Raw genomic sequence first — 26,198 nt, 5'->3', positions numbered from 1 at the left:
AAACAAAATAACATTCATAACTAAATTTTGCAAAAAAATATGACTTCCAGCCTTTCAGCTTTAAGGTACAGAAATATTGTCAAGTCTTTATTTAATAACTATTGCAACAATAATTGTGGTAAATTAAAGCGAGTATTACTGAAATTTGGGCGCTTTGCTGATGTATAAAAAACAAAAATAGCCTGCCTACTATGAATTGTTATTTTATTTACCGACCACCGCCACCGTATGGATGGTACTCCATTGATGTTTTGCCTTGTACGAATTCCATGTTGATTCTGTCGGTAATGCAGGAATCTGATTGAATACAAAAACACCGCCTTTGTTAATGCAAAACGACAAAACTTCGACTGAAGACAGAAAATAAAATATTAAAACGAGATCGTTATATTTAAAAAAAATGCGCGTCTTAAAACATTCTTTTTTGTCTTATACTTAGTTTCAATAATAAAGTTTTATTTTATTTTATTAAATTTTATCTCTATTTCTTAATATTTTATATATGTTTATATTTTCGATACCTGACACCCTCTTTCCAATATAACACCCACACACCCACCCTCTCACTCACTTACACTCACACAAACACACTAGTATGTATTGTACGTGTATTTAATGTATTTCTGTGGATATCTGTCATTGGTTTTATTCTCTGTATATGTTATTTGTTATATTTGTATTACATGTATTACTGTTGATATCCCCAATAAATAAAATAAAATAAAAATTATCGACGTTGAAAGACCAAAAGAACGGAAGCGAAATCCGACAAACCTAGTTATTCCTCACATTGTTTATTTTGTTCCCTATAAACAATTAAAATATTTGATTTTTTAATACTCAAATAATATAATATGTATATATAAACGTGATGTATGTTTGTGAATATTTACGAAAATGTATGAATATGTTGATATATGTAAATGAATGATGAAATCGGCGAGAGTGCAAATCTGAAACAGGAATAATATTGAGAGATTAAGATAGAGTTACTGAGATGATTAGGTCATTTACCACTAATGTATGCCGAAGGAATGGTAGAACAAATATATATGATGAGAATGAATGGTAACGTATGACGAGAACGACCAAGAAAGACGTGGTATGTATGTTGAATGTATGAATATTTATTTATTTATTTATATACGGCATTTCTGCCATTTACATATATGTGGTACTAAAAATAAAAGTATACAAAAAAATCGAGTGTGAAATATTAATATACTCGTACTGTACACATTATTAATTACTTGAAATACATATATATTTTAAAGAAATTATACAATAACAAAGTACATTGATCAATCAAATTATAACTATTCCAACCCATTCTCCTAAAGATGATTTTCTCTTTTTGATAAAAATATGTTGGTCATTTTATTTTTTAAGTTAGGCAGAGATGAACAAAATATATCAAAATATGATGCATATTCATTCCCGGTATTCTGTAATCTAACAAAAGGTGAGTTATATTGAGCTACCGTTCGAGAATTTTGACAATAAAATATGCATGCAGGTATGTGTAAATGCATTATGAAATCAGGCGAGAGTGCAAACCTGAAATAGAACTTTATTAAGAATGGGTCACTAAGATGATTTGGTCAAGTAGAACAAATGGATGATGGAAGAATGGTAAAACAGATATATATGGCGTCAATCAATGATAACGTACGACGAGGACGACCAAGAAAGACGTGGCATCACACAAACTAAAATCTCAAATCTGATGCTCTCTTGAATTATCATCTGTTACGTGATCAGACTTGCGCTGCAGGTGTCAGTCCAGTAAAAATAAAATAAAGCCGTTTTGAGAACCCGAATAATCAATATTTCGAACCCATGACCTCAAGAATGGTAGAAGAACGCGTCAACCACCACACGACGGGGGGCAGTTATACCCCTTTTGATTTTCTAATTGAAGATTTTTACCTGAGAGCATTTATCGAGTCGAAAACATTAATCCTGGATACTGGTTCTATTTTACACACAGAAAAGTATTCTTCATCTGCCTGGACACAAAATATTATACTTATAAAATTATCAATAATTATTCTGCAGTGTCGTTTTTCGCAATGTTTTTTTTATCAACATTGCCCAAATGATAATGTTGTTTTTTCCGAAAACAGAATAAATTATGATAATAATTTGAGCGCAAGTAATATCTACTTATTTAATATTCGTTTTGAAATACTGCCGCCATTTGAGGAGCCCGATTCGATATGGAACGACTTTATAAAAAAACAGATAAGCGGATTATGTATATAAATCCTGTGACGTTTATTTATAAGATATAACCCGAGATATTATTAAGTAAGATTAATCGAAGAGATTTTTATTGCTTTGGAAGTGGGTCCATATTTCACGATTAATAATAACTGTTTGTTTGCCGCGAGATCAGTTAATACATCGGTTGCTGTAAATACATCGTAATGCTACCTTTGGCGAAATTTAATTGGCCTTATAATATTAATATAAAGCTGTGGTCTCTTACTAGTATTGTGAAAAAATAGATCACTGGTTCCAGGTTTGAACCTAGGTAAAACTTAATGAAATCGAACTACAGTAAAACTTGGATATAAGAGAGCCCAAGGAACCGGGCCTTTTTTTTATAAAGAGGTCCTTCTTATATCCATGCTTTCTTTTACATGAATCTACAAACATAACCCGGCTCCCTATTTATATTATGTAGATATGTACAGGAGGTAAAAAAAACAAAAAAACATGACGTATTGTATGTATTAGATAAGGAGGTACATAAAGAGATACACATTAGAGTGGGCCAATGTTTTTAAAAAAATAATGAAATTATTTAAAAAAATATTCCATACTACTTTTGGCCCTTTGGTTTAAAGTTTATCGATGTCTGAACATTTTATTTATTATCTATATTGATAAAATTATTTTCTTGTTAGTAAATATATGACTAAATCACATTACATATTCGAATACGTTTTAAAACTACCGAAATGCAAAAAGTTTAGTTTCGCGGAACAGATTCCGTTGAGCGCCAGGCTAATATTGACAAAAACAATGGCTTTTTAAAACAATGCTACCCATTTATTAAAAAACAACGTGCAACTCACGCCCTTAGATGCTTATTTAATAAGATTTGATGCATATTATAAAAACATATTACAACACAAATGAAGAACTTTTTAGAGAAGGCAATATATATGTAAAGGCATCCACAGGGCTTATGACCTGTCATTGGCCGGTTTAAGTGGCCACTTTACACACTGTGTAACATTCACCATTCTGCCCATATTTGAACAGCTTTATTCCTTCAATTTTTTCCTCCGTTGATGTATGTGAAGCTAAAGAGCTGAAACCTTTATTTATGTGGGTGAGATTCATGTGATTGAATTATTTCACCATCATACTAGGCAACGCCTGAAATTTTTATTTTTTAATTTTTATTCTTCTTCGTGGACCAGGTGAATTTATCAACAATATTTTGAGTTTCCCTGAATTTTTGTAGACAAGGACTGGATTCAACTCCCTGGGGAGCTGTTTATATTAACATATGACAACAGAGATATGTAAATATCAACAGCTCCCAAGGGTGTTGAATCCAGTCCTTGTCTACAAAAATTTGGACAAACTCAAAATATTGTTGCATATTATAAAATTTAATTGGACTGATTTTCTTACTTAAATACGAAATGACAGCCGGTTTAGCGCAAAAAGTCGACTTTTTCGAAAACTTCAAGTTCTCAGGTACCAGTCCAGGGACTGTGAAATATTTTAGTGTGAAAACGCTCTTTTTAAATAAATATTTCACATCAACCCTGTCGGGAATCGAACCCGAGACCTCTTGCATGGTACGCATTCGCTCTGACCATTATACCACGAGGCCGACAAATTATTTGTACAATTGTCTAAATAAAAGTCGGCCTTGTGGTGTAAAGGTCAGCTCGTTTGCCTTCCGCGCAAGAGGTCTCTGATTCGATTTTCGACATGGTTGATATGAAATTTTTATTTAAAATGGTGTTTGGACATGTAGAACGAATGGACAGCGAAAGAACGGCTAAGAATATTTACAATGCGAATGTTGATGGATGCAGAAATAGAGGAAGACCGAGAAAGACATGGCATGACCAAATCCAACAAATACTTAAAGATGGACATGTCAAAAGTCGGAATAATCGGCGCGTGCATGAGAAGATGTATGAATGTAAAGGAAGTGAGATCTGTATGCAAAGATAGAGTGTTGTGGCGTTCTATCTTCTCTGCCTACCCTTACGGGGAAACGGCGTGATGGTTTGTTGTTTTTACATATAATATTTCATAATCCCTGGACTGATACTTGAAGCGTAAGACTGATCATCTTACCTTCATGTAACAAAAATTATCAGGATACGCTGCGATCGGTGTACCAATGCAGTGCCCTATGCACCATTAGGTGCGGAAAGGGAATGATGATGACAATGATATAAATAAATTACAATTACAATAATTTCAATCCGTCCGGACATTGAGGGAGAAAATTCACATATTGCTGTTATAGAGTCCTAATGGACGCTGTCCTCTTATTTGATGGCGCTTCAGCGTAAATTGAACCTTAGCCTCCTTGAATTTTTGCCCCCAACTCACTCCGCCTGTCCTCAGCAGCCACTAGTAGAAGCTGTGATACATTTTTTCTTACTTCATCAATGAACTCTGTCAGCGACGCCATTTTAACGCATTTTTCCTTTTTTTCTGACGTCGACATGCTGTGCTAAATCGCGTGCTATTAAAATTGACTAAAAATAGCAATCATTTCGATATGTTCGGACGGCGACAAAGGTTCGTGATTGTGGGATTACTGCGGTGTATGTGGAGTGCGGTAAGTGGTGGTGGTGCAGCGCGGTGACGTATGGGCGGCGGTGTGTGTGCGTGCGTGTGGACGGGCGGCGCGCGTGTGTGAGTGGGGCCGTGAGAACGCGCGCGCCGCGCGGGTTCCCAGCGCGCGCCAAGACCACACGACGCAGGGCGCGAATTGAAAACGTAATTTCATAATATCTTTAATTAAGTTAATTTATTTCAAGAAAACAACAGCCATTGCAACGATAAAGTAAAGCATTTAAAAATAAACCAAAATTACAGGCCAATTATAGTTTTCAATTTATTACTGAATACAAAGCAAAAAAAACATACTTGTTTTAAGCCACTCCGTATATCTTTACTTGTGAAAAAAATAAAATATTACATTAATAATAAAATAAAACATGAAAAGAAAAAGTTTTTGCTGACACTGATTAGTGTGAATTGTACATTTGTATTATTTTCTTACCTTATTTATTTATTATTTTATTTTTTCTGACACTTTCGACTTGCCCTTCGTAAAGTACTCTAATTGCATTTTAATTGTGTGAATATAAAAATATAAATTAAATAAATAAATTGTATATAAAGCAATATAAAACTAGCTAAAATATAATTTACAGCCGTATACAATTCAGATAAAAATAATAGTGTTTAGGCTAATTAATCAATTAAAAAAAATAAACATTTTAACCTCTCTCCTGCAAAGCAATAGATTTTGCAGATAGAGCACTTTAGAGCACGCCGATTTCATATATATTTTTTCAAATAATTTATTTTTATATTTTTTTTGTTTTTTTTACACGATAGGCTTAGCATCACTCGGCCTTTTTTCCGGCATAAATTATACGAATTATTCAAACTTTTTAAAACGAAATTAAAGTTTTACAATATTTATTTTTAAAATTTAAGGAAAGTTTTATGTACGTCCTGAATTATTGTAGTCGATATAAAAAAAATCTCTTTTACACCAGAAAAAAAATTAGGTAAATGGGTTGCAGAAATACCGATGTTCAAACAAAGACATAAAAGCGAACGTCAAACCGTGTGTATGAATGTTATAAAGTGATCCCACTAATACTAGTCAATGACAGACTTGAGTACCGAAAATGCCTTGACAAATAAATTTTATTATCAGGGAGATTATCTTTGTGATGAAGCATCCTAATGAAACCATTAAAATTAGTTAATGACATATCTATGGGATATTTAGTGTGAAACTCTTCATCACATCATTAAGAAATATTCGAAATAATCCTTCTTACAACAGCCATAGTTTGATATTTTAAAAAAGAAGTTACAAATTGCTAACATTTTACCATAATTACAATTTTCCATATTAATTTCGTGGTCTCCTCAAAACGAGTTTTTTCTGAAGTAAGATGATAAATCCATGTGAAATGTTGCAGCAGTAAAATATTTAATTTCAACCCTAACTGAATTAGACAGAGACCGCATTCATGATAGCAGACACTTTTTATTTTCAGTTCCTTGAAAATCATATGAGTCTTTATAAAATCAGAAACTAATGTACGAAACTAAATTAATCATTGAAACAAACCGTCATAAAAGTTGAATCTTCTTATTTTAATAGACGGGCGAATACAACTGTCAATTCTTGAATCGATTTATTTTTTGGATGATTATGACCTCAATAATTTACGAAAATATACAGTAGTTTAGTGGTCTTAGTGAAGATTCCAACGAGGAGTTTATTATTCTTCTTCTTCTTCCACATCCAATTCTAAGTGGTTCATGTGGAGATCACCAGACGTTTCCAGGAGACCTTATCGCTAGCCAGCATTCTCCTTCTCCTACCACGTCAATCCCGCAACCCTTAGTTCCACCAAATAAAATCAAACGATCATCATCCACGCTCTTCCAATATGTGTGAAAAAGAAGCAACTTGGGTTAAGGCTCTCCTAAGGTATCCGCAGCACGTGTCCAAGCCAAGTCCACCGCCGAACCCTCAAAACGCTCCCTTTAGGATGCTGCTGCGTCCATTTTCGGATTTCATTTTCGGCGTCCATTTTCGTTGAAATCCGAAAATAGACTGCGTCCATTTTCGGATTTCAAAGTTGGTAATGAAATTAAACCACCTGATATTCTCCTCGACACTTACTCTCAAAACTCAGAAGTTTGGTGTATGAATTTTAGTAAGGTGCCGGACTAAGCTCCTTTATATGAGTTTCTATTCTAATGAACCAATTAAAAACGTTTTTTTTTAAATATTCAAAATACATTTTTAAGACGTTTGCAATTCGAGCCTTGTTAGAGCAAAAAATCACATATCATCGTCGGAACTCGGGCCGCAATCTCTGCCCTCGTGACCGGCTATATCTCTCTCCTTCTATCAGGTACTGTGGCCGATACACGCGTCCCTCTCGCACGCGCACGCCTCGCGCGCTTCTACAATATCGGTAGCCTCTCTCGCACGTGGTGTATTTTGCTTAGCGTTGTCTCATCTTGAAAGCCTCCCTGAGAAAAGCCGGTTTTTAAGATGTATTTTGATAACAAAATAAGTGTTTATTTATTTTAACGAATGCCATTAAAAACACACTTAAATAATAAATAAATTTGGTACTGTATATGTGTTTATGTTTGTCATTATTAATGTTGATATTAAAAAGGGTTTCGTATGCATAAAATTTAAAGCCTTTCATTCGGTAGTAAAAAAATATCTGTATCGTTTTTATTTTGAATTCACTGAGTTGAATAATTTTTTAAATAAAATAAACAATACTCATTTAACTTTGTTTTCTCTTTTATATAATCCCTAAGTGGTTAGCATATTGGGTTACCATGCATGGTTTATTATTATGGATTCCAAAAAATGGTTAGTTTTGGCAAAATACCTAAATATAAAAAAAAGAAAACTTTTTTTTTCATTAAAATCAAAATTTAAATACTTTTCCGCTTTCGGCACTGTTTACTTTTATTATTATTATATTTGAGCAGTTTTCATCACACCATTTTTGTGAAAAATCACCCCAAGGGCGTTTTTTTTTATTTGACATAGAAGTTTGGAGTTTTAATGATATTTTTTTAAATTTGATGAGTGGAATTCTTGCTACTTAATATTATATCTTACATTTTATCTATAATCTTAAAAGCAAACGATAAAAAAACTAAACAAATAAAGCACGATCATAACAAATAGTAACACCTAAATATTTTGTAAGTTATCTTGGACTTAATGTTTTAAAAAGCATTTTTCAAATTTTAATACTTCTTTTGGATCAGATGACTTAAATAAATTACTTTATCTTAAATGGTTGTGGCATAATAATAGAATGGAGGTAGCAAACTCCGGTGACAACTGTCATAAAGCAGAGGCGATATGGTTGGCTGGGCCATATACTGCCGATGCCTTCTGAGAGCCTTAACCACGCCAGCCTTCTTTACAAGACATTAGGTTCTTTACGTCCTCGACGTCCACTGCTGACTGTTCGTCGGCAGTTTATGTCAGATTTTCGGAACGAGAACTTGACTAGGGAGGACGCACAGGACCTGACAGCCGATAGAGATGCATGGAGGCTCTTTGTAGACACCATATGCTCTAACTAGGGAGCAGACGCGGAATAATAAATTGATGTGTTTATTTCAAGTTTTACAGTAAGAAGTCGATTTTTAAAACACATTGCGAATGGATTGTCTTTTATGGAGAAAGATACATAGGTATTTTCTGTACAGATGAATGAATGTGATTTGGAAGGCAGATCGTTCTCTTCTGGGATGGTATACCATGTTCAGACAGACACGAAGCCGATGAAACAATATGCATTATACCTTGGTACGTTCACATGCGCATATTCTATCTACCAGGAATAAAAAACCAGCCTCGCAACCGTAGTTTCAGCTGTTGGCCAGATATTTTTAGTTACAAGGCAGAGGATTCTGGACGCAAGACTGCCTACAATAGCTACCACTTGGACATCTGTCGTTGCTTTCTTTAACTTGTTAACAATAATATGTGTTAAAAATGTGCGTTATTTCATTATAATTTAATTGATTACTTTTATCATACACACTTGACAAACTTGCTACTCTGCTCAATATATATGTATTTAAAAAAAAATAGGTTGCTATTATTTCCTTCCACTATGCGTTTTTTAGCAACAAGCCATTTGTTAATCTAGCTTCTGTGTGTTAATGTCATCAACTATCTAACAATTATTAATACTTTTTAAAGTTTCGTAAATAGATTTTCAACAACATAACGGGGCTAGATTTCCAGCCGCGTACTGTAGCTGCAAGACGTGATGTAATCAGACTTTAATGTAAAACAATTTAAAGAAAAAAAATACTTGTTATAAGTTGAATTACAAATGAGACACTGAGAGCCATAGGAGCTTAAGTGACATTTGATTTTAATTTAATCCGAATACGTAGTTAGATTTTTTTTAAATCCACTCCAGTTTGAGATTGTATCTAGTTCTTGTTTTCAAAAATTTAGAGAAACTCAAAACATTGTTGACGAATCCACCTGGTCCAAGAAGAAGTATAAAAATTAAAAATCATTTCAAGTATGTAGGTGAAATAATTCAATCTGATTAATCTCACCCGCAACAATAAAGTTTTCAGCTCTTTAAATACAAAAACGTCATCAGATGGAGGAGTCAAAATAATATAGATGTTCAAATATAGGCAGAATGGTGGATGTTACACACTGTGTAAAATGGCCACTTAAACTAGCCAATGACAGGTCATAAGCCCAGTAAATGCCTAGACTTCCATATTCCCTTATTTAAGGTATTCTCCATCCCTGTTGTAATTTGTTAATCTTAATAACTCCCAAGGGGGTGAAATCCAGTCTTTTGTCTTAAAACATTTGGACAAACTCAAATATTGTAATAGGTACGTTTATTACTTCCGTACATAAATATAAATACAGCATGTTAAAAATAAGAAATTCAAGAGTACATCAAATTATTCATTAATGTATCCATTCATTGTCTTCGTCGATTTTGAGTTGTTTTGTTCAAACATGTATCAGCGCGCTGCCATATTAAAAATCGTCATGCTTTGTATAATATTTTATTTCTAACATTTTATATGATATAATGTAACTTATTCACTTTACTCGGCTTAAATGTATGTACTGAAATATGCAAACCATACCTATTATTTACGTTATCTTTATATTTTTTTATGGTTTATAATCTTCTTCTTCTAAGTCAGTCCCTCAAGGCTGAGGATCGTGATCACCATAAACACTTCTAATTAGTCTGTTCCACTCCAGTCTGTACTCAGCCTGTCGAAGACTCATCAAATTTTAGCCCCGTAGCCACCTTTATTCGGTCAGTCCATCTATATAGGATTCTACCCTGGCTTCTCCTACCTTCAACTCAGCTGGACATCATTGCCTTTTCTCAAAAAAAGGTAAAAGGATCATTCACATTGTTGATTGATATTCCTAAAGGAGTCAAACAGAAATGTATAATGTCACTATGGTTGTTCAACGTGTTTATCGAAAACTGTGTGAAAGACTGAAAGATTTAAGAATGGGAGTAAAAATGAGTCATATAACTGTTTATTACCTGTTGTATGCTGATGATTTCGAGCTTCTTGCCAGCAGCAAAGAAAACCTGCAATTCATGCAAAAGAAGATGTATGAATGTAGAGGAAGCGAGGTCTGTATGGAAAGGCAGAGTGATATGGCGTTCTATCCTCTTTGCCTATCCCTATAGGAAACAGCGTGATGGTTTTTTGTTTGTTTCTTTTTGATTATGTATTGTTATTGATTGGATAAATGAATGCTTGGTTTTGTATCTAAAAATAAAAAAAGCAAATCGCATTTGAAAAACTTGTCCAATGTCACCTGTCGCTTTCGCACCGGAGCAATGCGTCCCTCTCTAGCGGCATGACAGACACGCTCTCGTGTGGCGGTGCCTCTCGCTCGCCGACGCGCCGCGCGCATAGCGGCGTCCCGCTCGCGCGCGCACGCGAGGCGCGTTCCCACACATCTCGGGCCGACCCGCTCCTTTCACAGCATCCCGAAGATCACAGGTCCGTACAGGGTGACCACAATAATCGTTCATCACTTTTACCTAAATGTTTTTATCAGCATATTACAACCGAGGTGGAGGGCATTAAATTCTATAGAAAGGAACACGGAAGTCTGAGCATTTACATGGCTTATGACCTGTCATTGGCTAGTTTACGTAACCACTTTTGATACGCGTCATTCATTAAACATTTCAATATTTAAGATTATTTAACATAAGAATAGACGATATTAAAGGCTTATTTACTCCCGTACCTAACAATATAAATTAAAAAGCGGCGAGTTTATGTTTTAATTTCAGGACGTACTTTGACGTCTCTATTTTTTTCTGCCCGTATTAGTAGTCGCCATTACACTGAAAAGTTTTATATTTGTTTTAATTTTCTTAATTATTATTGGTATTTACATTAAAATGTCATTTTTTAATTACGAATGGAATATTTTCGAATTCATATTTATGCTTCAATTTTTATTATTATCGGTTTGTTTTCTTCTTTGTATTTATGTTTTATTTTTTATTTATTAATAGTTTATTTTTTAATTTAAAACTATCCTAATTTTTTATTATTATCCGTATGTTTTCTTATTTGTATTTATTTATATTTTTTTTTAATGTTGTTTATATTTTATTTTATTATTAATAAAATATATAATACAAAAAGTACATATTATATTCCCAGAAGTTTTTGAAGAAATTCATTTGGGACCGTACATAAAAAAAAAGTGACAATACATAATATAATACCACTCGTAGTTAATACATTCGAAATAGTAATAAAACATTATTGTATAAGAAACATAAAACACGGTACTTTACACCACCTATATAAATTACATTAATAACTATCACCATCAACAAGATTTAAGTAATATTTTTTAATTGCGACACTTCTGGATTTTTTATTCGATTTTTCGTGTTTTAGGTCATCGGGCAGTTTATTATATTCGGAATGGCCAATATTTTCGAATGATCTACAGCCGAACTTTTTTGAGCGAAACTTAGACACATGAAGATTCCCCGAGTAACGCGCATTGTAATTGTAAATATCATGACAAATGTGTATTTTAAATTTGTGTGAGCAGAAAAGTTTATGATATTCAAAATAGTATTGGTTATGTCATGCAGTGGCATCACCTTGAAAGGAAGTATCTTTGTTTGATTTATATATTATTATTTGAATTTCTTAAGCATCATTTAATGAAAAAAAAAACACATTTAAAATAAAGGCCCTGCTTAAACATAGGAATTTCCTAGCTAGTCGGGACCTGAAACAATGAACTTCTGCCCATTTTAAAACTGCGAAATATATCAATATTTTTTTTTAATAAAAGTCTTAAAGTTTTCAACATTTTCAAATAATTCCTTTAATGTACAGAATACAAAACATTTTTTTATATTCAAAGGTATTCAAGTCAAAAAGAGTTTATAGGGGTTTTTTAAAATATAAATTTAGAACAACGTTAAAAAAATATTTAGAGCTAATTCTTACGATTCTAATGACAACTATCAATGTATTAAAAACATGTTGTTATTAATAATTTTCTGGTTTATAAACGAGTATTAACATATTAACCTCACACGTTTTGCCCGCCAAGTGCGCTTCTAACAGACATTACGTACAAGTATGGCGCGGTAAAGTAATACGCGCCGTTTGACCTATGATGCGTGAAACGTCTTGTTATCAGGCAATTAAAAATATTCGTATTTAACACCATTTTAGAAATTTAATCCAAATTCGCAAGGATAAAATAATAATATCGTTAGCATCGTAATTTTATGATACAACAATAATAACAAAAAATATGAAAAAACTCTCTTTATTATAGTAAAGTTAAAGACCTGAAACCTTTATTGATGCATGTGAGATTTATCTGACTTAATTATTTCACTTACATACTAGGCAGCGCCTGAAAATATATTTTAATTTTTATTCTATATTTTGGACCAACAATATTTTTGGTTCATCCAAATACTTGCAAGCAAGAAATAGATTTCACGCTTTGAAAAGTTATAAAAATTACCATACTCGTATTACTGCGTTGGAAAACATTTTAGAGGTGGGAATACGGATGTTTAAACATAAGCAGAATGGTGAATGTTACACAGTGTGTGAAGAGTCTACTAAAAACAGCCAATTAATATTATATTTTTAAATATAATTTTTTTCAAATGTAATGAATAAGTGCTTTGGAGAACTTTTTGCCAAAAGCAAAATTTTACAGCTAACTAAAAAACAGTCTGGTCGTAATATAATACATTTCGTAAAATAATTCCTAAAGACTCCTTTACAAAGAGATCATATTAATAGTGCTTTTTAATTTGACTAAAAATTTATAATTTATCTAAAACTTTACTAAAACAATTTATTTTGACAACATTCAATTTTTTTTTTCATAAATGATACATGTTTTTTTTTCTATTACAATCTACTTTTATAATTATGTGATATAATAACTATTTTTTCAAAAAAGAGACTAGCTCTTGTGCTTGAAGAGTGACTTTCACTGTTATATTTATTTGGTAATTTGAAGTTATATAAGTTCGAGTACACACGAGAAAAAATTTAAACTATACAAAATAAAAAGAAAAACCAAAAATTCAACAATACTAATTAAAAAAGAACGATGTTTTTACTTGGGTTCAAAATGTCTTTAATTTTACTTTATTTACTCACATATTCGTTTTGATAGTTTTTGGTTCACACATAATAAGTTTTTTTTTTAAATCCTAAATATATTTGGCGATGGCCGTGTCAAAAGTGTGAATGATCAGCGTGCGTGCATGGGATACCTAGAAAAAGCGAGGTCTAAATCGAGGCTTTCCTGACAGAATGAATTGAGTCATTAAAACAACCTTTTAAAGCTTTTTTATTCTTTCAATGCATCATTTCTCCCACAATTCTCTATTTATTTTTAACTTTGAAAGAGTAATATTTATTCCAGGTAGCATTAGATTTGAAATCAACATCTTGCACACATATTAAAAAATATTTAAAATATACTAAGACTGTTGATTGAATGCCTTCTGTCAATATAGCCTCGATAATAATAATGTTTGGAAAATTTATATAGCGCCATTTTTGTGAAAATCACCTCAAGGGCGTTGTACAATAAATAAATATCCCAGCACATCTTGCAGCTACAGAGCGCATGGACGGTTGGGATTCTAGTTCCTCGTCTCTGATTATGATATATTACAAATATGATATATAGGAGCTAGATAACAGCACGTCTTGCAGCTACAGAGCGCATGGACAGTAAGAAATCTAGCCCCTATTTACATTTTTTTTTAAAACATTTTATTTGACAATGATGTTTAGAGTTTAAGTAATATTTTAAAAAACGAAATAAAAAGCAAATTTATAAAAATAGACGTTAGATTACAACAAGTCTTGCAGCTTCTGAGCGCATGGACGGTTGAAATTTTAGACCCCATTTACTAAATTTAGATATTTGATAGTTGATACCATTTACATTACTGTTTGAAACGAATTATTAATGTCGTAATAAAACTTTATTTTTCATACAATTTTTTCTCTGTTTTTGATGTGTATTATTATTTATTATTTTCTTTTCTGAAATTAATTTATCAAACATTTTTGTGTACCAGATATTATGTTATTATCTTATATATACTCACTGTAAACTAGTTTTGATTATTTGTTTTTAACAGTAATTTGTTAATACCATTTTTTTATACGTATAAGTATATGTAAATGTATATATTTTTTTGTTTAAATTCTTTACAAGTTATTTACAATTTGCTTTTTATTTCAATTTCTTTTCTTATATCCATATATATATTTTTCTTTTTTACTATGTAAAGTTTCACTTTTTATTTTGCATAGCAGTATGCTTTTTATTGTTTCTACATGTGTACAAAAAAGCGTTGTTTATCTTTTTAATTATTACTTACTATGTTTGTACTTACCTGTATATTTTTTGTAAATGCCCCTTGGGCGTAGTGCAAAATTAAATAATAAAAAAAATAATATGATAAAAATAAATCATAGCTAACATCACGAAAAGTCTTGCAGCTACAAAACGCATCGACGAATGGAATTTCAACAATAAAAGAATGATTTTTAAAAGTTAACAATAAAAAATAATAAAAAAAAACACAAAATTAATACATTGAGCAAAGAACTAGTAAGTATGGCAATTAAGTGAACATGTAACAGCACAAAATGTAAAATATAAAAAACTAGACAAAGATAGCATTAAGGTTAACAAGTTGATAGACGCTACTCGAACGGTCCCTGTTTTCTTTTGGTATCCAGTTTACAGGATCTATTGTCCTTTTCCTAGTAAATCGATATGCAAAGACAAAGTAGTGCAGCGTTCTATCCTCTATGGCTACCGAGAAATAATACTACGATTTGTTAGTTTGATACATTAATATTAATTAGCTCGGATATAGTTTGGTGCGCCTATTGCACGCAAAATCACGACTACGGGTATTCTTTTTTACTTAAAAAAAGTACCCATTTCATGGGTCAGAACATGGTAAAAAATCTTGCGCAAGATCTTGTGCAGTTTGGTAATATGTTATACAATTACCATGTAACTTTCCATTCCATTTGTTTATTTTCAAATTTATTATTATTTTTATACCAGTATGTTAGTTCTAACGAATGGCACATAAAAGCTAATGCTTCGTATAATTTCAGGATACTCAATAATACCGTTCAACAATCGAAAGAAATGCGTAGTTAAATACACATTCCTTCTGGTCTTCAAACTGTTGTAACCAAGCATACCCTGGAGAAACTCAGTGGGACAGGGACGAAGGAGCATATGAAGCAAGTGAGGCTGAGCCTCACTAAGAAATCATTGCTATTCACCAGCACCTAATATGTATTTTAATTGGCATTATATTAACACATTATAAAGATAAAAAACAAGCAACCAATATAAAAATGCTCAAAGATGCCTACAAACATGGTCTGTACTGTGTTATTTACTGTAGGTACCTACTTAACATTTACGCATATTATCCTTATCCTTAAAATCTGATTTTCACTAGAAATTTGGTATTAAAGACGCCACTGCAGTGGGATAAAACCATGGATAATATCCGCACTCCATCATGTAAAGAAACTGAAGAAATTTCTTCTGAACCCTCTCCACCATAAAAGAGTACTTCAACTCACACGGTCCCCAAATTATCGAGCCACTCTCAAGTCTGCTTCGCACCAACGAGTTATAAAGAATTCTCAGTTCTTGTGAATTACCAAAACCCTGACAGTACGCAGAACGAATCCTAACACCTTCAGCGAACTACTACAAACTGTTTCGATCTGATCATGAAATGTCAGGGAACTCGTAAAATTAATGCGCAGATCATTTCTATATTCCTTTATCTAAAATGTTCTTCATCTCCGTTGTAGTATGTTAATAAGTCGATATATTTAAAGACTTCATTTATTATAAAATAGTTGAAGAAGTATTTATAATCGAAAGTATATTTTTAAAATGTGTTAACATAACCTGTCAACCATCTTATTCATAATTCCAGCAGTCCATTATAAAAAAAACAGACGATTTGATGAAAGGCTACCGGTAAGAGCTAGGCTACCAACGCAATGGTTTAAAAGTATTTTTCCAATGAAAAGGACATTTTGGGTGGTCCATTTGTCTGTTTGACTTAATTTATCATTTATCTTAAGCACATACGTGATCACCATACAAACGCTTCGGACATAGTCCTTAGAATCTATTTGCATATAGTTAAAAACACAAATCAAAGACTTCGACTACTACCTATTCAAGGTGGTTTAAGCCAACGAATTGATTCATTCGTGGTGGTATTTTAATTTATCTATAATTAATTGATTTTCAACTGCGTTTTAAACTGTATTACATACATTTGATGCATACCTACATACCTACATCTGGCGCTTGTACCTTTAAAAATATATAAACAAGGCAATATTATACAAATAAAATAATGATTTGCAGTTTTCAGTTATTTCGTTGATTTAGTCGTTTCCTCAAAAAACAACATGGAAAATAAGTCGATGTATAATTTATAAAAAACCTAAATATATATTATTATTAATATACTTATTTAGGCTTTTGTTGTATTTTTGTGTAGGGGTAAAAAATATTTTAAACTTATTCTGTATTTACATTAGTTTTATATAACATAATCAGTTAAACGCAATATCAGATAAACACAAAGTACCTAAATAAAGTTATATAAATGATTTATAATAAATTATGAAAAGTTAATTTTATTAGTCATCATAAAAAGCACACTAAAAATCATTTCAGTCATGACAAACTGAATTGTTTTACTTTAAAGTTTTAAATTTGAAATTTTCAATGATTTTGATAAAATTATAATTAATTTTACTAATGAAACTTCTTGGTTTTGTTTCATTTTTTATTATTTTAACCAACGAGCGCTTTTGCCTAAGAAGGCATCTTCAAAACTGGTGAATTGTTTACAACGTTTACAGAATTACGAAACTTTCAGTTAAATTTAAATCAATATTAATATATTTATTTTGTAAAGCGGCCTCCAGGATTTACATTACGAAAATAAAGCTTTATAAGTTACCTTTAATAAAAAACAAATGAAAAGTCACAAAAATACATCAAATACAAAACTTTTTGATTTTTTAATGTCTTTTTCTTTGATTCGTAAAATACCTTGTCAGAAAATGGGAAACAACTTGTTATGATAGGGGGTTCGAATCTCGTACTTTCGTATCCAGAGTCTGAGACACTACCCTCGGAACCACAACCAATCTCTGGGTACAAATTTGTTTCATTCATCTACAATTAAACCCTATCGAAGTATACGGATTTCAACAAATACCTACATACTTAAAAAATAACAGTTCATTAATATTAATGATTGAACAAAATGCACGTGAAGCGCCTCAAAATAATTATTACTGAACAAAAGTAGGCAGTATAATGCACAATTAAGAATGTCATTTAATTGGCTCCTTTTAAGTGAACGGATAATTTTATTCTTTCTCAGAGAGCAGATAAAATTGCAAGAAAAGTCTTCATTAGTGACTTGTTAATTTAATTATATAAAGGTTTACGTGGATGTTGTAAGATTTACAATAATGACTTTTTTCAACTATTTGTTGCGTGAGAAACACATAGGAATAACAAAAATATTTATTTATTTGAAAGTATAAACGCCTGAAAGGTTTTTACTTCATCATCATAATTCCACGTCCGCTTTCTCGAGGGAGCATATGGTGTATACAAAGACCCTCCAGGCATCTCTGTCAGCTGCCAGCTCCTATGCATCCTTCCGAATAAGGTTTGCGTTTTTTAGTTCTGACATGAACTGCCGACTACGTCAGCAGCGAACGTCCAGGATGTCGTGAACTTGATGCCTTGTTAAGTAGGCTAGCGTGGTTGAGGCTCTCAGGAGGCATCCGCAGTGTATGTAGTGCGCTATACAAACTTTAACTTTTTTATTTATTTATACTTTTACAATGTTTGTATTCTTTTTTTTATAGAGAATAATGTTCCCTCACTGGGGTCCCGTGCCGAAGGAAACATTTTACAATAAGTAAATCATCATTTACACAATATATTTATAAATCTTTCATACATGTATGTACAAAAATATAAATATGGAAAATCTTAGAACTCACGAAAACTTACAGTCACGAGCCGTGAGATGCATCCGAGTAAAAAAAACCAAACGTTTTTTTTTGTCCAGTCAAGCGTAATCTGATAGATCCTGACCGCAGGATTCGTCTGAGACGAAGTTTGGGACAATTTTTGGCCGAAACTGAAATCACTACCGAAACTGTTAGTTTTACTGTCCGAAACTGGCCGAAACTGAAACAAAAACTTCGGTCGCTCACTAACAATACGTTCAACTCCCTTATTAGGTATATACCTAATAATATCTACTTATTTTATGCTTTATAACCAAACAAAAATTTAAATAAATAATAATCAAATTAAGCTTCATACAACGTAATTGAGATTGTTTGATCACCGGTAAATTTCTTGGCTAAGAGTGAAATCGTAGAATCGAAGAGTATCGTACATACATAAATGTTAATATATACGTAGCTGCATCGTTCAACATTGTAAGTACCTAGTTATTAAAAAAAATATGTATACTTAACATTTAAAAGGAAACCTCACCACGTGAGGATTATCAAAGGTCACAGGGCAGATCGAATCAACACCTTCCTAAAATGCACCTTTTCGAAACTTATAGATGTAGCTTCTGCAGAGCAGATGATGAAACGCCTATTCATATTCTATGTGAATACTCGTATGATGCTTTATATCACAAAAGAAGTTGCATTCTCGAGGGGGCAGTAGTTAAACATCATTATCTTAGAGCGCTCGCCCTCTATATAATAGCCCGATATTTTATGGAATTTGGTCTTGGAGGTGGAGAATTAATTTTCGGGGACCCATCGCAATAGATCAACTCAGAACTCGGTGATGTCAGGAGCTTACATAGTACTGACCCCCTTTTTTTAAATAAGAAAAACTTGCGAAAATGCTAGTATAATGGGGGAATAAAGTATCTGTATTTTTATCAAGGGACATTGAGAACCGCACCTAACTCAACGAAGATCATGAAGTACAAATCTGAGAGAAGCGAATTTTGCGATAGATTTAACTCAATCATTTTATAGGGGTAATATTTTCTGAGTATGTACATACGCAATTAAGCCTCATATAACCCTACCGGTTTATAATGCAGTAACTCATAAATAATTTGACGCGGTTAAACAGATATTATACAGTTAAAATAATCGTAGGATTCAGAAAAAAATAAAACTGAAGCTTAACAAGACGGCCTTAAATTGGCAATTTGTACTGCTGGAAGGCAACTGAGAGTGAAAAAGGGAAAAATAATAACATGAACTTTAAGGAGGAGATTATGGACAAGGAAATAAAAATTGCAAATGATGTAACAACGTGATATCCCGAGGTGTAACTACAGACTACAGGTATATTCACATTCACAGCTAGGTACACTATTCATACATTCCGATGTAATTCCTCTTCGAGAGGGAACAAGGAGTGAGCAGTTCTAGAGACATAAAAATGAAAATATTTCAAAAAAGTCATTATAACAAGCATTTCATTTCAGAACGCAAGTAGGAGAGTGCAATGCGGTGGCGATTTTTATGGCTATTTTTTATGTGGCTCTGTAAACATCATCTCTATGCATCAGCTTTCGACAACAGGAGATGATCACCAATGATAATAATAATAATCTTAATTTTTTTATTTTATTTATATAATTGTACGTTTTTACTTAATTAACATTAAAATTTTTATAATTTTACTAAAACTCAAATCCCACCAAGCCACTTTCTATAGCTATACTAGATTATATAATATTATCTACATTTATAAAAACGTTAAATTAACAGCCGAAAAGATCAGAATATACATGTATATGTTTATAATAATTTATATATTTTTAAATACAAGAAAATTTTATGAAAAATTAAAATATTTACACATAAGCTACTATCCATGGGTAAACTTTTGATCGAGTAGCCACTCTCTTATTTTGCTCTTGTTACATTGAGTGTTCAATTTAAGTTCTTTCGGCAATAAATTAAAAATGCTACGTACTACTACTATTAAAAATGCTACGTACGTGTTTAGGAGTTCTATTACCATACTTACTAACCATCATTATACGTGAAGCGTGTATTATGGTTATGTTTGAGAGGAATTTTGAAAGTATTACAATTAAATTGTTCCAAAATGATGCAAAGCCACAGTAATCCTCGAACAGGCAGAGTTTTCAGTGTTTTGTACAGGAGAACATAAACACTTCTTTGTTCGTAAATCTCTGCTCGTACAATTCTCTTAACTATAGTGTACTGTAGACCCTGGATCATTTTAATGTTATAATAACTTAAATAGCAATATGATTAATTTTGCGATATGCGTAGCTATATTATACACTATTTTAACACAACACTAGACTAAATTTTAATAAAAAATACCACAATGACATTCAGTAGATCTTATTTTCATTATGATTGAAGTGTTAACACGAAGCTCGGTGTCGACTTCTTCTAGAAATGAATAATGGCAAAAAAGGCCACGTCGAGCGCGTCATATCCTATGTCATATGCCAATTGAATAATATTAAAGAAAAAAATACATAAATGTGGCCTTAAAAGCGAAAAAATAAATGTTATATTCATGACAGGCACCTTGGCGCAGTTGGTTAGACGGCCAACTGTGAAGCTGGCGTCGCGGGTTCGATTTCCGCCAGTTGCAAGAAAAGTTTCAAAAAGATTTTTCTCAATTAGTCCCAAACTAAGTTATGAAAATAATACAATATAATATCCTCTTTTCTCACCTGCTGACAGGCCTCTAAAATAAAAGCTTGGCGAGTTATTTCTTAAAGAAAGTGTTTTCATTCAATTAAAAAAATAATAGTGGCACATTGATCAGCATGCCATTGTTATTTCTGAAAACAACTATGTAGATGGTGCAACTGAGTGCACATTAAGGTCAAACAGCTCTAGAGCGGCACAGCGCAGCACTGCGCGGTGCTTCCTGGCAAAACGAAATGTTATTTTTACTGTTGCTAATGAAATAAACCGCATTTCAGGTGCGTTACACTGCGCGGCACTCCTTTGCCTTTAAGTTTTGCCCTTGTTTTTGCGAATAAATCTCAGTTTACTGATAGCGTGGGTGCACGTTTAACTGTTCTTTTCAAATTTCCATTTATTATTTTTTTTTATTAAATCATACAAATTATATTTGTACTCCCAGGAGTTACAACAAACTCATTTGGGACAGAAAAATCTTTACATAAAGGTATGGTAATAATATTAGTAATAAGTAATAATATGTACATAAAACCATACGTAACTAGAGTAAGCATAAGCGTTCGAAATATGGTCCCTCAACCTGCGGTTAGTTGGCATATGTTTGATAGAACGGGATTTAGTCTGTTGCAAGCATTTCTTGGCTACTTTTGAATTTTCGTCTCTCCTCGCAATTACAAAAATGCTTACATGTATGCTAAAATACTGCACAAATCATTTCGGAAAAGATAGACAAAGTGATGGTAGGTATAACCTTTTCCTGTAGGTAATGTTTTTATCTTAATCAATATTTGTTCAAAATGGTTTTTTTTTACCACCGCTACCAGTAGGTACTTATTAGTCGTGAGCTATCACTTGTTTTTGTTCTTCTCAGATAGCCGGGCGTAAATGAGAAATTCGGGAAAGGAAGCAACATACTGAATAAAACCTACAAAAGATCCATATAAACAGTCCGTGCTTTTTGCCGTATTACGTGTTTTACTTGCTAAAGCCGATGTCATATGACGTGAGTCACTTGCATCCCCGCAGGCCTTTCTTTTAGGGACGAATTTTTAGCTCTGATTTGTATGAAGTGTCATCTCTATATATTATATCTCAACGCATAAAACTGAAATAACATAGCAAGTTAAGTATATAATAAAAATAAATTAAAACACGACGTAATAATAAACATTTACATATAGTAAGAAATATCTTAGATAAAACAAAAACTTAAAACTAAATTTCACCTTCAACGTACCTCCTCAAGTAGAAATTTTGCAAATTCACATCGTCATTTTTTGATATTCTATAGGACTCAGTAATCTGTTGTACTCATACTCATACTCACTACAAGCAAGATACAGCAGACCTTAGACCAGAGGTTCCCAACACCGTGCCCGCGCGCACCATGGCGCCCGCGGAACGATTCGTATGTGTCCGCCACTATTCGACAGAGAGAGAATTTTTTCATAAACATTAATTAAAAATGTGAAATATTTTCATTTATTTGTTAGTTTTAATTATTTTGAGTGCCTAAGTTTGTTAAATACGTTCGTATGTTTGCGATATTGTATGGATGAGTGGTTCCTTTGCTAAAAGTACTTTTCGCAACTTGTCTAGCGGCGAGCCAGACTGCACTCCAACTCGGCCAGACTGCCAGATGCTTGCCTGGAACGGGAAGTCCTATTTGTACATCACTCCTTGTACACGCAGAAAACCCAAAGTGAACGAACGCCACGAACTGAGCCGATAAATCTCCTAATTATGAGACACTGCCCAATGAAATGCAATGCCAAAGATTACATTGACATACTGATGTCATATTTTTTTATAAAATGTTATCTTTGTATTTGTGTTTTTTGTTTACTTTGTCTACGTTTTGTAAATACATTTCTCTGTGTGTATGTAATTCGAATAATAATTTTATTATTTTGAAACATTTTTGTTTATTATTTATTAATACATTATGAATATAAGAAAATAAATTATGAGAAAATGAGAAGTTATGGAAAGAGTTTGTCAATTAAAAATATGTGGTGCCCGCCACCCTACTGATATTTTAAAATGTACTCTAGAGTACAAAAAGGTTGGGAACCCCTGCCTTAGACCATACCTTGTCGTGCGGGATCCAGGTACGTGAATATTTTGACTCTGTCGCGTATTATACTGGTGGACGTCACGATTGAAAATATAGCCAATATTAGTGAGAGAGTTTAAATTGACGCTTTGAAGCACCGTTTTTGCAATATCATAATACGGAAAGTGGCGACATTATCGAGTCTTTTTTAAAAATCAAAAACTTTGTTCTAAAACGGAATAAATAATTGAAATGTATGAAGCCTATGTAAAAACGAAAATATGTTATACGCAACTACTATGGGGAACAGGATATCAAAATGACATAAACAGACTGCAAAGACGACAAAATAAAATATTAAAGTTAGCATATGATCTTCCCTATCTAACTGCATCTAGAGAACTTTTTAAACAAACTAAACAATTAAATATAACTGAACTCTTTCGACTAGAATCATTAAAATTTATCCATAAATTAGCCACTAATATAATTGTAGACGAAGAACTAAAACTTGTAAAAAATTGTAGTCAACATGGGCATAATACGAGAATATCAGACAAATACCATAAACAACTTTTTAAAACAAGACAAGGACAATCAAGACTAATGAACCAGGGATTGAAATTATACAATAAACTACCAGACAAAACTAAACAAAAGACTCGGACAACCTTTTCAAAAGATGTAAAAAATATTATTTTGAACAACAGAGTATGATTGAAAAATGTTTTAAAACATTTAAGTTTGTAGGTGAAAATTCTTGATGGAAGTTCATTGTAATTTATTATATAAATAAAACATGAGTGATACTTTAATCCACAAATTTGGAATATCCAGAGACCGGTTTCATCGCTTTCGCGACATCTTCGAGACTAGTATCTTTATTAAAGAATTAAATGTATTTATACAGAACAGAGGTTTGACAAATGACAAATTAGAAATTCTGGAAATTAATAGATTAAAAAATAAACCCGACGTTGAATTACTTAATGAACAGATAACACATGTGCATTCTCCATTACTTTACCCATTGTAATATAATTTTACTAATGACTTTTTACCCTTTGTTTTTCAGAAATCATTATTTACAAAACCACACTCACGAAGGATGGGACACTAAACATAAAATAAAATACTTAAACTCATTAAAATAGCATTATATCAATTCATTAGTTAACCCAAAGAAAATTTGTTGAATGATCCTTAAGATAAAAATATCTTTATTTAATTTACTTACATATAACTTTGAATTATCTATCCTTACCTCTGTTCTGTATAAATACGTTAAACTCTTTAATAAAGATACCAGTCTCGAAGATGTCGCGAAAGCGATGAAACCGGTCACTAGATTTTCCAAATTTGTGGATTAAAGTATCACTCATGTTTTTTTTTTTTTTTTTTAAATTTTATTGATAAACCCTTACGGGTTACATACATTTAACAAAATGTTTTCACTTTTAAAATTCACATTCTACTGTTAATAATAATATTTTTAACATCTTTTGTAAAGGTTGTCTGAGTCTTTTGTTCAGTTTTGTCTGGTAGTTTATTGTATAATTTCAGTCCATGGTTTATAAGTCTCGATTGTCCTTTTCTCGTTTTAAAAGATTGTATATGATATTTTTCTGATTTTCTCGTATTGTATTCATGTTTACTACAATTTTTTTCAAGTTTTAATTCTTCGTCTACAATTACATCAGTGGCTAATTTATGAATAAATTTTAAAGATTCTAATTTAAAGAGTTCAGTTACGTTTAATTGTTTAGTTTGTTCAAAAAGTTCTTTAGTTGGTGTTAGATTGGGAAGGTCATATACTAACTTTAATATTTTATTTATACAATAATTAAAAAAATGTTTTATAATCGTTTATAAATAAATTTTCAAATTAAAAAAGACCAAAAATGGGAGAATGTCAGTAGAATTGTAAATGTTTTTGACATGCACTTCCATTGGTATACCGTATATGTTTCTCATAGCTTTATTTTATATAACAGGCATTTCTGATAAATTATATTAAATGAAAATAAGTTAGTATCCTTGTAGCGATGCGGAATGCGGTGTCAATCGTCAATCACAATCTCTAACAAGGAAGACGGACTAGAAAGGGAAGCCACTAACCTCATCCCATCTTTTTCGTTCTTGTAGCACTCGGCTGTATCCAGACACTTGACACTTGACACAAAGATGCGGCACAAAATACGCGTAACACAAAAGGCCTTCTGCAGCGAGCTTCAGGCATTACACTGGCGCGATTGGATGGAGAATAAATATATAAAAGCGACGCGGCGATTAACAAATAATATGGCGGATGGACAGTAGTGGTCTGGTTATGGCGGGTTATGAAGAAATACTGAAGTACGGTAGGCAAATAAGGTTGGATGTTGAAATTGTGACAATAATCGACAGTATGGCTGGATAATATATGCGCAACTAAATTCTAAAATAAAAAAGAAGCATAGGGTTAGTCATTTACGTATTTTGGGGGGGTTTGGGGGAACCGGGTTGTGGTCCTGTGATAATGTTGCGGACTCACGGGACAAAAGTCCGAGATCCAAATTTCACAACTCGATATCCATTTTTCCAGCCCAAGTTATTTACGACTTCTAGAAAATGGTCTGAAGATTTCAATATTTGAGTAAATAATAAGAACTCAAATATTTGTACTTTTAAAAGTAAAAGTTAAAAAATAATACGAGCTGAACCCGGCAATGCTTTGCTGTTGCTAGATTCAATTTATTTATTTTTTAATTTAATTAATTTATTTAAACATAAAATAAATATTACCAACATGTATTCAATACGTAAATATTATAAAAAAGAAAAAAATACATGAAAGAGACTTATGTCAAAGTAGTAGGAAAATCCTGCTCCGGAAAACCCTTACGGATACATGGAACAGATCAATATTCAGAGCGATGTTGTTCAGCATAGCGGTAGCCCAACAGGCATAACCATAAGCAGGTTGATCCTGTATATTGGAAAATAAAACAATCTATGATGTCGCTGTCTTGGGTAATTA

This window comes from Micrasema longulum, unplaced genomic scaffold (genome assembly GCF_059751315.1).
Source record: "Micrasema longulum isolate JH-2025_06_02 unplaced genomic scaffold, ASM5975131v1 h1tg001557l, whole genome shotgun sequence".
Classification (NCBI taxonomy): domain Eukaryota; kingdom Metazoa; phylum Arthropoda; class Insecta; order Trichoptera; family Brachycentridae; genus Micrasema; species Micrasema longulum.
The sequence above is the reverse complement of the archived record's forward strand: the minus strand, read 5'-3'. Positions refer to the sequence as shown.